The following is a 12724-nucleotide window of genomic DNA, read 5'->3' as shown; positions in this document are numbered from 1 at the left end:
AAGGCAGCTATGCTCACCACTATACCACCAACGCTTGACACTAAAAGGACTATTTTTCTTTTTCTCGCTCACTAATTTTCCTAGTGAAATCAAAGCAAAGCTGACTCTGTCAGCTGCAATTGATGTTCCAAATGGCTGACACTGTTAGCTCATGTGTCTTCCTGACCTAAGAGCTACCTGACAGTGTCTGCAGTTTAGAATGTGAATTGCAGCTGACAGGTTCTCCTCAACAGTCCATCATCTGTCAAGAAGGCAGTCACTTTTACTTAGTTGCCCACGGGGTCGAAACCTGCTTGGGCCCACTCATTCTTCTCACTTTTCATCATGAAAGTGCAAGCACAGGAGATAGGTGAGAAAAACTCAAAGGATGCGTTGGCCGGGAATCGAACCCGGGTCAACTGCTTGGAAGGCAGCTATGCTCACCACTATACCACCAACGCTTGACACTAAAAGGACTATTTTTCTTTTTCTCGCTCACTAATTTTCCTAGTGAAATCAAAGCAAAGCTGACTCTGTCAGCTGCAATTGATGTTCCAAATGGCTGACACTGTTAGCTCATGTGTCTTCCTGACCTAAGAGCTACCTGACAGTGTCTGCAGTTTAGAATGTGAATTGCAGCTGACAGGTTCTCCTCAACAGTCCATCATCTGTCAAGAAGGCAGTCACTTTTACTTAGTTGCCCACGGGGTCGAAACCTGCTTGGGCCCACTCATTCTTCTCACTTTTCATCATGAAAGCGCAAGCACAGGAGATAGGTGAGAAAAACTCAAAGGATGCGTTGGCCAGTAATCAAACCCGGGTCAACTGCTTGGAAGGCAGCTATGCTCACCACTATACCACCAACGCTTGACACTAAAAGGACTATTTTTCTTTTTCTCGCTCACTAATTTTCCTAGTGAAATCAAAGCAAAGCTGACTCTGTCAGCTGCAATTGATGTTCCAAATGGCTGACACTGTTAGCTCATGTGTCTTCCTGACCTAAGAGCTACCTGACAGTGTCTGCAGTTTAGAATGTGAATTGCAGCTGACAGGTTCTCCTCAACAGTCCATCATCTGTCAAGAAGGCAGTCACTTTTACTTAGTTGCCCACGGGGTCGAAACCAGCTTGGTCCCACTCATTCTTCTCACTTTTCATCATGAAAGCGCAAGCACAGGAGATAGGTGAGAAAAACTCAAAGGATGCGTTGGCCGGGAATCGAACCCGGGTCAACTGCTTGGAAGGCAGCTATGCTCACCACTATACCACCAACGCTTGACACTAAAAGGACTATTTTTCTTTTTCTCGCTCACTAATTTTCCTAGTGAAATCAAAGCAAAGCTGACTCTGTCAGCTGCAATTGATGTTCCAAATGGCTGACACTGTTAGCTCATGTGTCTTCCTGACCTAAGAGCTACCTGACAGTGTCTGCAGTTTAGAATGTGAATTGCAGCTGACAGGTTCTCCTCAACAGTCCATCATCTGTCAAGAAGGCAGTCACTTTTACTTAGTTGCCCACGGGGTCGAAACCAGCTTGGTCCCACTCATTCTTCTCACTTTTCATCATGAAAGCGCAAGCACAGGAGATAGGTGAGAAAAACTCAAAGAATGCGTTGGCCGGGAATCGAACCCGGGTCAACTGCTTGGAAGGCAGCTATGCTCACCACTATACCACCAACGCTTGACACTAAAAGGACTATTTTTCTTTTTCTCGCTCACTAATTTTCCTAGTGAAATCAAAGCAAAGCTGACTCTGTCAGCTGCAATTGATGTTCCAAATAGCTGACACTGTTAGCTCATGTGTCTTCCTGACCTAAGAGCTACCTGACAGTGTCTGCAGTTTTGAATGTGAATTGCAGCTGACAGGTTCTCCTCAACAGTCCATCAACTGTCAAGAAGGCAGTCACTTTTACTTAGTTGCCCACGGGGTCGAAACCAGCTTGGTCCCACTCATTCTTCTCACTTTACATCATGAAAGCGCAAGCACAGGAGATAGGTGAGAAAAACTCAAAGGATGCGTTGGCCGGGAATCGAACCCGGGTCAACTGCTTGGAAGGCAGCTATGCTCACCACTATACCACCAACGCTTGACACTAAAAGGACTATTGCAGCTGACAGGTTCTCCTCAGGTTCTCCTCAACAGTCCATCATCTGTCAAGAAGGCAGTCACTTTTACTTAGTTGCCCACGGGGTCGAAACCAGCTTGGTCCCACTCATTCTTCTCACTTTACATCATGAAAGCGCAAGCACAGGAGATAGGTGAGAAAAACTCAAAGGACGCGTTGGCCGGGAATCGAACCCGGGTCAACTGCTTGGAAGGCAGCTATGCTCACCACTATACCACCAACGCTTGACACTAAAAGGACTATTTTTCTTTTTCTCGCTCACTAATTTTCCTAGTGAAATCAAAGCAAAGCAGACTCTGTCAGCTGCAATTGATGTTCCAAATGGCTGACACTGTTAGCTCATGTGTCTTCCTGACCTAAGAGCTACCTGACAGTGTCTGCAGTTTAGAATGTGAATTGCAGCTGACAGGTTCTCCTCAACAGTCCATCATCTGTCAAGAAGGCAGTCACTTTTACTTAGTTGCCCACGGGGTCGAAACCAGCTTGGGCCCACTCATTCTTCTCACTTTTCATCATGAAAGCGCAAGCACAGGAGATAGGTGAGAAAAACTCAAAGGTTGCATTGGCCAGGAATCGAACCCGGGTCAACTGCTTGGAAGGCAGCTATGCTCACCACTATACCACCAACGCTTGACACTAAAAGGACTATTGCAGCTGACAGGTTCTGCTCAGGTTCTCCTCAACAGGTTCTCCTCAACAGTCCATCATCTGTCAAGAAGGCAGTCACTTTTACTTAGTTGCCCACGGGGTCGAAACCAGCTTGGTCCCACTCATTCTTCTCACTTTACATCATGAAAGCGCAAGCACAGGAGATAGGTGAGAAAAACTCAAAGGATGCGTTGGCCGGGAATCGAACCCGGGTCAACTGCTTGGAAGGCAGCTATGCTCACCACTATACCACCAACGCTTGACACTAAAAGGACTATTTTTCTTTTTCTCGCTCACTAATTTTCCTAGTGAAATCAAAGCAAAGCTGACTCTGTCAGCTGCAATTGATGTTCCAAATGGCTGACACTGTTAGCTCATGTGTCTTCCTGACCTAAGAGCTACCTGACAGTGTCTGCAGTTTAGAATGTGAATTGCAGCTGACAGGTTCTCCTCAACAGTCCATCATCTGTCAAGAAGACAGTCACTTTTACTTAGTTGCCCACGGGGTCGAAACCTGCTTGGGCCCACTCATTCTTCTCACTTTTCATCATGAAAGCGCAAGCACAGGAGATAGGTGAGAAAAACTCAAAGGATGCGTTGGCCGGGAATCGAACCCGGGTCAACTGCTTGGAAGGCAGCTATGCTCACCACTATACCACCAACGCTTGACACTAAAAGGACTATTTTTCTTTTTCTCGCTCACTAATTTTCCTAGTGAAATCAAAGCAAAGCTGACTCTGTCAGCTGCAATTGATGTTCCAAATGGCTGACACTGTTAGCTCATGTGTCTTCCTGACCTAAGAGCTACCTGACAGTGTCTGCAGTTTAGAATGTGAATTGCAGCTGACAGGTTCTCCTCAACAGTCCATCATCTGTCAAGAAGGCAGTCACTTTTACTTAGTTGCCCACGGGGTCGAAACCTGCTTGGGCCCACTCATTCTTCTCACTTTTCATCATGAAAGCGCAAGCACAGGAGATAGGTGAGAAAAACTCAAAGGATGCGTTGGCCGGGAATCGAACCCGGGTCAACTGCTTGGAAGGCAGCTATGCTCACCACTATACCACCAACGCTTGACACTAAAAGGACTATTTTTCTTTTTCTCGCTCACTAATTTTCCTAGTGAAATCAAAGCAAAGCTGACTCTGTCAGCTGCAATTGATGTTCCAAATGGCTGACACTGTTAGCTCATGTGTCTTCCTGACCTAAGAGCTACCTGACAGTGTCTGCAGTTTAGAATGTGAATTGCAGCTGACAGGTTCTCCTCAACAGTCCATCATCTGTCAAGAAGGCAGTCACTTTTACTTAGTTGCCCACGGGGTCGAAACCAGCTTGAGCCCACTTATTCTTCTCACTTTTCATCATGAAAGCGCAAGCACAGGAGATAGGTGAGAAAAACTCAAAGGATGCGTTGGCCGGGAATCGAACCCGGGTCAACTGCTTGGAAGGCAGCTATGCTCACCACTATACCACCAACGCTTGACACTAAAAGGACTATTTTTCTTTTTCTCGCTCACTAATTTTCCTAGTGAAATCAAAGCAAAGCTGACTCTGTCAGCTGCAATTGATGTTCCAAATGGCTGACACTGTTAGCTCATGTGTCTTCCTGACCTAAGAGCTACCTGACAGTGTCTGCAGTTTAGAATGTGAATTGCAGCTGACAGGTTCTCCTCAACAGTCCATCATCTGTCAAGAAGGCAGTCACTTTTACTTAGTTGCCCACGGGGTCGAAACCTGCTTGGGCCCACTCATTCTTCTCACTTTTCATCATGAAAGCGCAAGCACAGGAGATAGGTGAGAAAAACTCAAAGGATGCGTTGGCCGGGAATCGAACCCGGGTCAACTGCTTGGAAGGCAGCTATGCTCACCACTATACCACCAACGCTTGACACTAAAAGGACTATTTTTCTTTTTCTCGCTCACTAATTTTCCTAGTGAAATCAAAGCAAAGCTGACTCTGTCAGCTGCAATTGATGTTCCAAATGGCTGACACTGTTAGCTCATGTGTCTTCCTGACCTAAGAGCTACCTGACAGTGTCTGCAGTTTAGAATGTGAATTGCAGCTGACAGGTTCTCCTCAACAGTCCATCATCTGTCAAGAAGACAGTCACTTTTACTTAGTTGCCCACGGGGTCGAAACCTGCTTGGGCCCACTCATTCTTCTCACTTTTCATCATGAAAGCGCAAGCACAGGAGATAGGTGAGAAAAACTCAAAGGATGCGTTGGCCGGGAATCGAACCCGGGTCAACTGCTTGGAAGGCAGCTATGCTCACCACTATACCACCAACGCTTGACACTAAAAGGACTATTTTTCTTTTTCTCGCTCACTAATTTTCCTAGTGAAATCAAAGCAAAGCTGACTCTGTCAGCTGCAATTGATGTTCCAAATGGCTGACACTGTTAGCTCATGTGTCTTCCTGACCTAAGAGCTACCTGACAGTGTCTGCAGTTTAGAATGTGAATTGCAGCTGACAGGTTCTCCTCAACAGTCCATCATCTGTCAAGAAGGCAGTCACTTTTACTTAGTTGCCCACGGGGTCGAAACCAGCTTGAGCCCACTTATTCTTCTCACTTTTCATCATGAAAGCGCAAGCACAGGAGATAGGTGAGAAAAACTCAAAGGATGCGTTGGCCGGGAATCGAACCCGGGTCAACTGCTTGGAAGGCAGCTATGCTCACCACTATACCACCAACGCTTGACACTAAAAGGACTAAGAGCTACCTGACAGTGTCTACAGTTTAGAATGTGAATTGCAGCTGACAGGTTCTCCTCAACAGTCCATCATCTGTCAAGAAGGCAGTCACTTTTACTTAGTTGCCCACGGGGTCGAAACCAGCTTGGGCCCACTCATTCTTCTCACTTTTCATCATGAAAGCGCAAGCACAGGAGATAGGTGAGAAAAACTCAAAGGATGCGTTGGCCGGGAATTGAACCCGGGTCAACTGCTTGGAAGGCAGCTATGCTCACCACTATACCACCAACGCTTGACACTAAAAGGACTATTTTTCTTTTTCTCGCTCACTAATTTTCCTAGTGAAATCAAAGCAAAGCTGACTCTGTCAGCTGCAATTGATGTTCCAAATGGCTGACACTGTTAGCTCATGTGTCTTCCTGACCTAAGAGCTACCTGACAGTGTCTGCAGTTTAGAATGTGAATTGCAGCTGACAGGTTGTCCTCAACAGTCCATCATCTGTCAAGAAGGCAGTCACTTTTACTTAGTTGCCCACGGGGTCGAAACCTGCTTGGGCCCACTCATTCTTCTCACTTTTCATCATGAAAGCGCAAGCACAGGAGATAGGTGAGAAAAACTCAAAGGATGCGTTGGCCGGGAATCGAACCCGGGTCAACTGCTTGGAAGGCAGCTATGCTCACCACTATACCACCAACGCTTGACACTAAAAGGACTATTTTTCTTTTTCTCGCTCACTAATTTTCCTAGTGAAATCAAAGCAAAGCTGACTCTGTCAGCTGCAATTGATGTTCCAAATGGCTGACACTGTTAGCTCATGTGTCTTCCTGACCTAAGAGCTACCTGACAGTGTCTGCAGTTTAGAATGTGAATTGCAGCTGACAGGTTCTCCTCAACAGTCCATCATCTGTCAAGAAGGCAGTCACTTTTACTTAGTTGCCCACGGGGTCGAAACCTGCTTGGGCCCACTCATTCTTCTCACTTTTCATCATGAAAGCGCAAGCACAGGAGATAGGTGAGAAAAACTCAAAGGATGCGTTGGCCGGGAATCGAACCCGAGTCAACTGCTTGGAAGGCAGCTATGCTCACCACTATACCACCAACGCTTGACACTAAAAGGACTATTTTTCTTTTTCTCGCTCACTAATTTTCCTAGTGAAATCAAAGCAAAGCTGACTCTGTCAGCTGCAATTGATGTTCCAAATGGCTGACACTGTTAGCTCATGTGTCTTCCTGACCTAAGAGCTACCTGACAGTGTCTGCAGTTTAGAATGTGAATTGCAGCTGACAGGTTCTCCTCAACAGTCCATCATCTGTCAAGAAGGCAGTCACTTTTACTTAGTTGCCCACGGGGGTCGAAACCTGCTTGGGCCCACTCATTCTTCTCACTTTTCATCATGAAAGCGCAAGCACAGGAGATAGGTGAGAAAAACTCAAAGGATGCGTTGGCCGGGAATCGAACCCGAGTCAACTGCTTGGAAGGCAGCTATGCTCACCACTATACCACCAACGCTTGACACTAAAAGGACTATTTTTCTTTTTCTCGCTCACTAATTTTCCTAGTGAAATCAAAGCAAAGCTGACTCTGTCAGCTGCAATTGATGTTCCAAATGGCTGACACTGTTAGCTCATGTGTCTTCCTGACCTAAGAGCTACCTGACAGTGTCTGCAGTTTAGAATGTGAATTGCAGCTGACAGGTTCTCCTCAACAGTCCATCATCTGTCAAGAAGGCAGTCACTTTTACTTAGTTGCCCACGGGGTCGAAACCTGCTTGGGCCCACTCATTCTTCTCACTTTTCATCATGAAAGCGCAAGCACAGGAGATAGGTGAGAAAAACTCAAAGGATGCGTTGGCCGGGAATCGAACCCGGGTCAACTGCTTGGAAGGCAGCTATGCTCACCACTATACCACCAACGCTTGACACTAAAAGGACTATTTTTCTTTTTCTCGCTCACTAATTTTCCTAGTGAAATCAAAGCAAAGCTGACTCTGTCAGCTGCAATTGATGTTCCAAATGGCTGACACTGTTAGCTCATGTGTCTTCCTGACCTAAGAGCTACCTGACAGTGTCTGCAGTTTAGAATGTGAATTGCAGCTGACAGGTTCTCCTCAACAGTCCATCATCTGTCAAGAAGGCAGTCACTTTTACTTAGTTGCCCACGGGGTCGAAACCTGCTTGGGCCCACTCATTCTTCTCACTTTTCATCATGAAAGCGCAAGCACAGGAGATAGGTGAGAAAAACTCAAAGGATGCGTTGGCCGGGAATCGAACCCGGGTCAACTGCTTGGAAGGCAGCTATGCTCACCACTATACCACCAACGCTTGACACTAAAAGGACTATTTTTCTTTTTCTCGCTCACTAATTTTCCTAGTGAAATCAAAGCAAAGCTGACTCTGTCAGCTGCAATTGATGTTCCAAATGGCTGACACTGTTAGCTCATGTGTCTTCCTGACCTAAGAGCTACCTGACAGTGTCTGCAGTTTAGAATGTGAATTGCAGCTGACAGGTTCTCCTCAACAGTCCATCATCTGTCAAGAAGGCAGTCACTTTTACTTAGTTGCCCACGGGGTCGAAACCTGCTTGGGCCCACTCATTCTTCTCACTTTTCATCATGAAAGTGCAAGCACAGGAGATAGGTGAGAAAAACTCAAAGGATGCGTTGGCCGGGAATCGAACCCGGGTCAACTGCTTGGAAGGCAGCTATGCTCACCACTATACCACCAACGCTTGACACTAAAAGGACTATTTTTCTTTTTCTCGCTCACTAATTTTCCTAGTGAAATCAAAGCAAAGCTGACTCTGTCAGCTGCAATTGATGTTCCAAATGGCTGACACTGTTAGCTCATGTGTCTTCCTGACCTAAGAGCTACCTGACAGTGTCTGCAGTTTAGAATGTGAATTGCAGCTGACAGGTTCTCCTCAACAGTCCATCATCTGTCAAGAAGGCAGTCACTTTTACTTAGTTGCCCACGGGGTCGAAACCTGCTTGGGCCCACTCATTCTTCTCACTTTTCATCATGAAAGCGCAAGCACAGGAGATAGGTGAGAAAAACTCAAAGGATGCGTTGGCCAGTAATCGAACCCGGGTCAACTGCTTGGAAGGCAGCTATGCTCACCACTATACCACCAACGCTTGACACTAAAAGGACTATTTTTCTTTTTCTCGCTCACTAATTTTCCTAGTGAAATCAAAGCAAAGCTGACTCTGTCAGCTGCAATTGATGTTCCAAATGGCTGACACTGTTAGCTCATGTGTCTTCCTGACCTAAGAGCTACCTGACAGTGTCTGCAGTTTAGAATGTGAATTGCAGCTGACAGGTTCTCCTCAACAGTCCATCATCTGTCAAGAAGGCAGTCACTTTTACTTAGTTGCCCACGGGGTCGAAACCAGCTTGGTCCCACTCATTCTTCTCACTTTTCATCATGAAAGCGCAAGCACAGGAGATAGGTGAGAAAAACTCAAAGGATGCGTTGGCCGGGAATCGAACCCGGGTCAACTGCTTGGAAGGCAGCTATGCTCACCACTATACCACCAACGCTTGACACTAAAAGGACTATTTTTCTTTTTCTCGCTCACTAATTTTCCTAGTGAAATCAAAGCAAAGCTGACTCTGTCAGCTGCAATTGATGTTCCAAATGGCTGACACTGTTAGCTCATGTGTCTTCCTGACCTAAGAGCTACCTGACAGTGTCTGCAGTTTAGAATGTGAATTGCAGCTGACAGGTTCTCCTCAACAGTCCATCATCTGTCAAGAAGGCAGTCACTTTTACTTAGTTGCCCACGGGGTCGAAACCAGCTTGGTCCCACTCATTCTTCTCACTTTTCATCATGAAAGCGCAAGCACAGGAGATAGGTGAGAAAAACTCAAAGAATGCGTTGGCCGGGAATCGAACCCGGGTCAACTGCTTGGAAGGCAGCTATGCTCACCACTATACCACCAACGCTTGACACTAAAAGGACTATTTTTCTTTTTCTCGCTCACTAATTTTCCTAGTGAAATCAAAGCAAAGCTGACTCTGTCAGCTGCAATTGATGTTCCAAATAGCTGACACTGTTAGCTCATGTGTCTTCCTGACCTAAGAGCTACCTGACAGTGTCTGCAGTTTTGAATGTGAATTGCAGCTGACAGGTTCTCCTCAACAGTCCATCAACTGTCAAGAAGGCAGTCACTTTTACTTAGTTGCCCACGGGGTCGAAACCAGCTTGGTCCCACTCATTCTTCTCACTTTACATCATGAAAGCGCAAGCACAGGAGATAGGTGAGAAAAACTCAAAGGATGCGTTGGCCGGGAATCGAACCCGGGTCAACTGCTTGGAAGGCAGCTATGCTCACCACTATACCACCAACGCTTGACACTAAAAGGACTATTGCAGCTGACAGGTTCTCCTCAGGTTCTCCTCAACAGTCCATCATCTGTCAAGAAGGCAGTCACTTTTACTTAGTTGCCCACGGGGTCGAAACCAGCTTGGTCCCACTCATTCTTCTCACTTTACATCATGAAAGCGCAAGCACAGGAGATAGGTGAGAAAAACTCAAAGGACGCGTTGGCCGGGAATCGAACCCGGGTCAACTGCTTGGAAGGCAGCTATGCTCACCACTATACCACCAACGCTTGACACTAAAAGGACTATTTTTCTTTTTCTCGCTCACTAATTTTCCTAGTGAAATCAAAGCAAAGCAGACTCTGTCAGCTGCAATTGATGTTCCAAATGGCTGACACTGTTAGCTCATGTGTCTTCCTGACCTAAGAGCTACCTGACAGTGTCTGCAGTTTAGAATGTGAATTGCAGCTGACAGGTTCTCCTCAACAGTCCATCATCTGTCAAGAAGGCAGTCACTTTTACTTAGTTGCCCACGGGGTCGAAACCAGCTTGGTCCCACTCATTCTTCTCACTTTTCATCATGAAAGCGCAAGCACAGGAGATAGGTGAGAAAAACTCAAAGGTTGCATTGGCCAGGAATCGAACCCGGGTCAACTGCTTGGAAGGCAGCTATGCTCACCACTATACCACCAACGCTTGACACTAAAAGGACTATTGCAGCTGACAGGTTCTGCTCAGGTTCTCCTCAACAGGTTCTCCTCAACAGTCCATCATCTGTCAAGAAGGCAGTCACTTTTACTTAGTTGCCCACGGGGTCGAAACCAGCTTGGTCCCACTCATTCTTCTCACTTTACATCATGAAAGCGCAAGCACAGGAGATAGGTGAGAAAAACTCAAAGGATGCGTTGGCCGGGAATCGAACCCGGGTCAACTGCTTGGAAGGCAGCTATGCTCACCACTATACCACCAACGCTTGACACTAAAAGGACTATTTTTCTTTTTCTCGCTCACTAATTTTCCTAGTGAAATCAAAGCAAAGCTGACTCTGTCAGCTGCAATTGATGTTCCAAATGGCTGACACTGTTAGCTCATGTGTCTTCCTGACCTAAGAGCTACCTGACAGTGTCTGCAGTTTTGAATGTGAATTGCAGCTGACAGGTTCTCCTCAACAGTCCATCAACTGTCAAGAAGGCAGTCACTTTTACTTAGTTGCCCACGGGGTCGAAACCAGCTTGGTCCCACTCATTCTTCTCACTTTACATCATGAAAGCGCAAGCACAGGAGATAGGTGAGAAAAACTCAAAGGATGCGTTGGCCAGGAATCGAACCCGGGTCAACTGCTTGGAAGGCAGCTATGCTCACCACTATACCACCAACGCTTGACACTAAAAGGACTATTTTTCTTTTTCTCGCTCACTAATTTTCCTAGTGAAATCAAAGCAAAGCTGACTCTGTCAGCTGCAATTGATGTTCCAAATGGCTGACACTGTTAGCTCATGTGTCTTCCTGACCTAAGAGCTACCTGACAGTGTCTGCAGTTTAGAATGTGAATTGCAGCTGACAGGTTCTCCTCAACAGTCCATCATCTGTCAAGAAGGCAGTCACTTTTACTTAGTTGCCCACGGGGTCGAAACCAGCTTGGGCCCACTCATTCTTCTCACTTTTCATCATGAAAGCGCAAGCACAGGAGATAGGTGAGAAAAACTCAAAGGATGCGTTGGCCGGGAATCGAACCCGGGTCAACTGCTTGGAAGGCAGCTATGCTCACCACTATACCACCAACGCTTGACACTAAAAGGACTATTTTTCTTTTTCTCGCTCACTAATTTTCCTAGTGAAATCAAAGCAAAGCTGACTCTGTCAGCTGCAATTGATGTTCCAAATGGCTGACACTGTTAGCTCATGTGTCTTCCTGACCTAAGAGCTACCTGACAGTGTCTGCAGTTTAGAATGTGAATTGCAGCTGACAGGTTCTCCTCAACAGTCCATCATCTGTCAAGAAGGCAGTCACTTTTACTTAGTTGCCCACGGGGTCGAAACCAGCTTGGTCCCACTCATTCTTCTCACTTTTCATCATGAAAGCGCAAGCACAGGAGATAGGTGAGAAAAACTCAAAGAATGCGTTGGCCGGGAATCGAACCCGGGTCAACTGCTTGGAAGGCAGCTATGCTCACCACTATACCACCAACGCTTGACACTAAAAGGACTATTTTTCTTTTTCTCGCTCACTAATTTTCCTAGTGAAATCAAAGCAAAGCTGACTCTGTCAGCTGCAATTGATGTTCCAAATAGCTGACACTGTTAGCTCATGTGTCTTCCTGACCTAAGAGCTACCTGACAGTGTCTGCAGTTTTGAATGTGAATTGCAGCTGACAGGTTCTCCTCAACAGTCCATCAACTGTCAAGAAGGCAGTCACTTTTACTTAGTTGCCCACGGGGTCGAAACCAGCTTGGTCCCACTCATTCTTCTCACTTTACATCATGAAAGCGCAAGCACAGGAGATAGGTGAGAAAAACTCAAAGGATGCGTTGGCCGGGAATCGAACCCGGGTCAACTGCTTGGAAGGCAGCTATGCTCACCACTATACCACCAACGCTTGACACTAAAAGGACTATTGCAGCTGACAGGTTCTCCTCAGGTTCTCCTCAACAGTCCATCATCTGTCAAGAAGGCAGTCACTTTTACTTAGTTGCCCACGGGGTCGAAACCAGCTTGGTCCCACTCATTCTTCTCACTTTACATCATGAAAGCGCAAGCACAGGAGATAGGTGAGAAAAACTCAAAGGACGCGTTGGCCGGGAATCGAACCCGGGTCAACTGCTTGGAAGGCAGCTATGCTCACCACTATACCACCAACGCTTGACACTAAAAGGACTATTTTTCTTTTTCTCGCTCACTAATTTTCCTAGTGAAATCAAAGCAAAGCAGACTCTGTCAGCTGCAATTGATGTTCC

This window comes from Dendropsophus ebraccatus, chromosome 6 (assembly GCF_027789765.1).
Source record: "Dendropsophus ebraccatus isolate aDenEbr1 chromosome 6, aDenEbr1.pat, whole genome shotgun sequence".
Taxonomy (NCBI): Eukaryota; Metazoa; Chordata; class Amphibia; order Anura; family Hylidae; genus Dendropsophus; species Dendropsophus ebraccatus.
Note: the sequence above shows the minus strand (reverse complement) of the source record.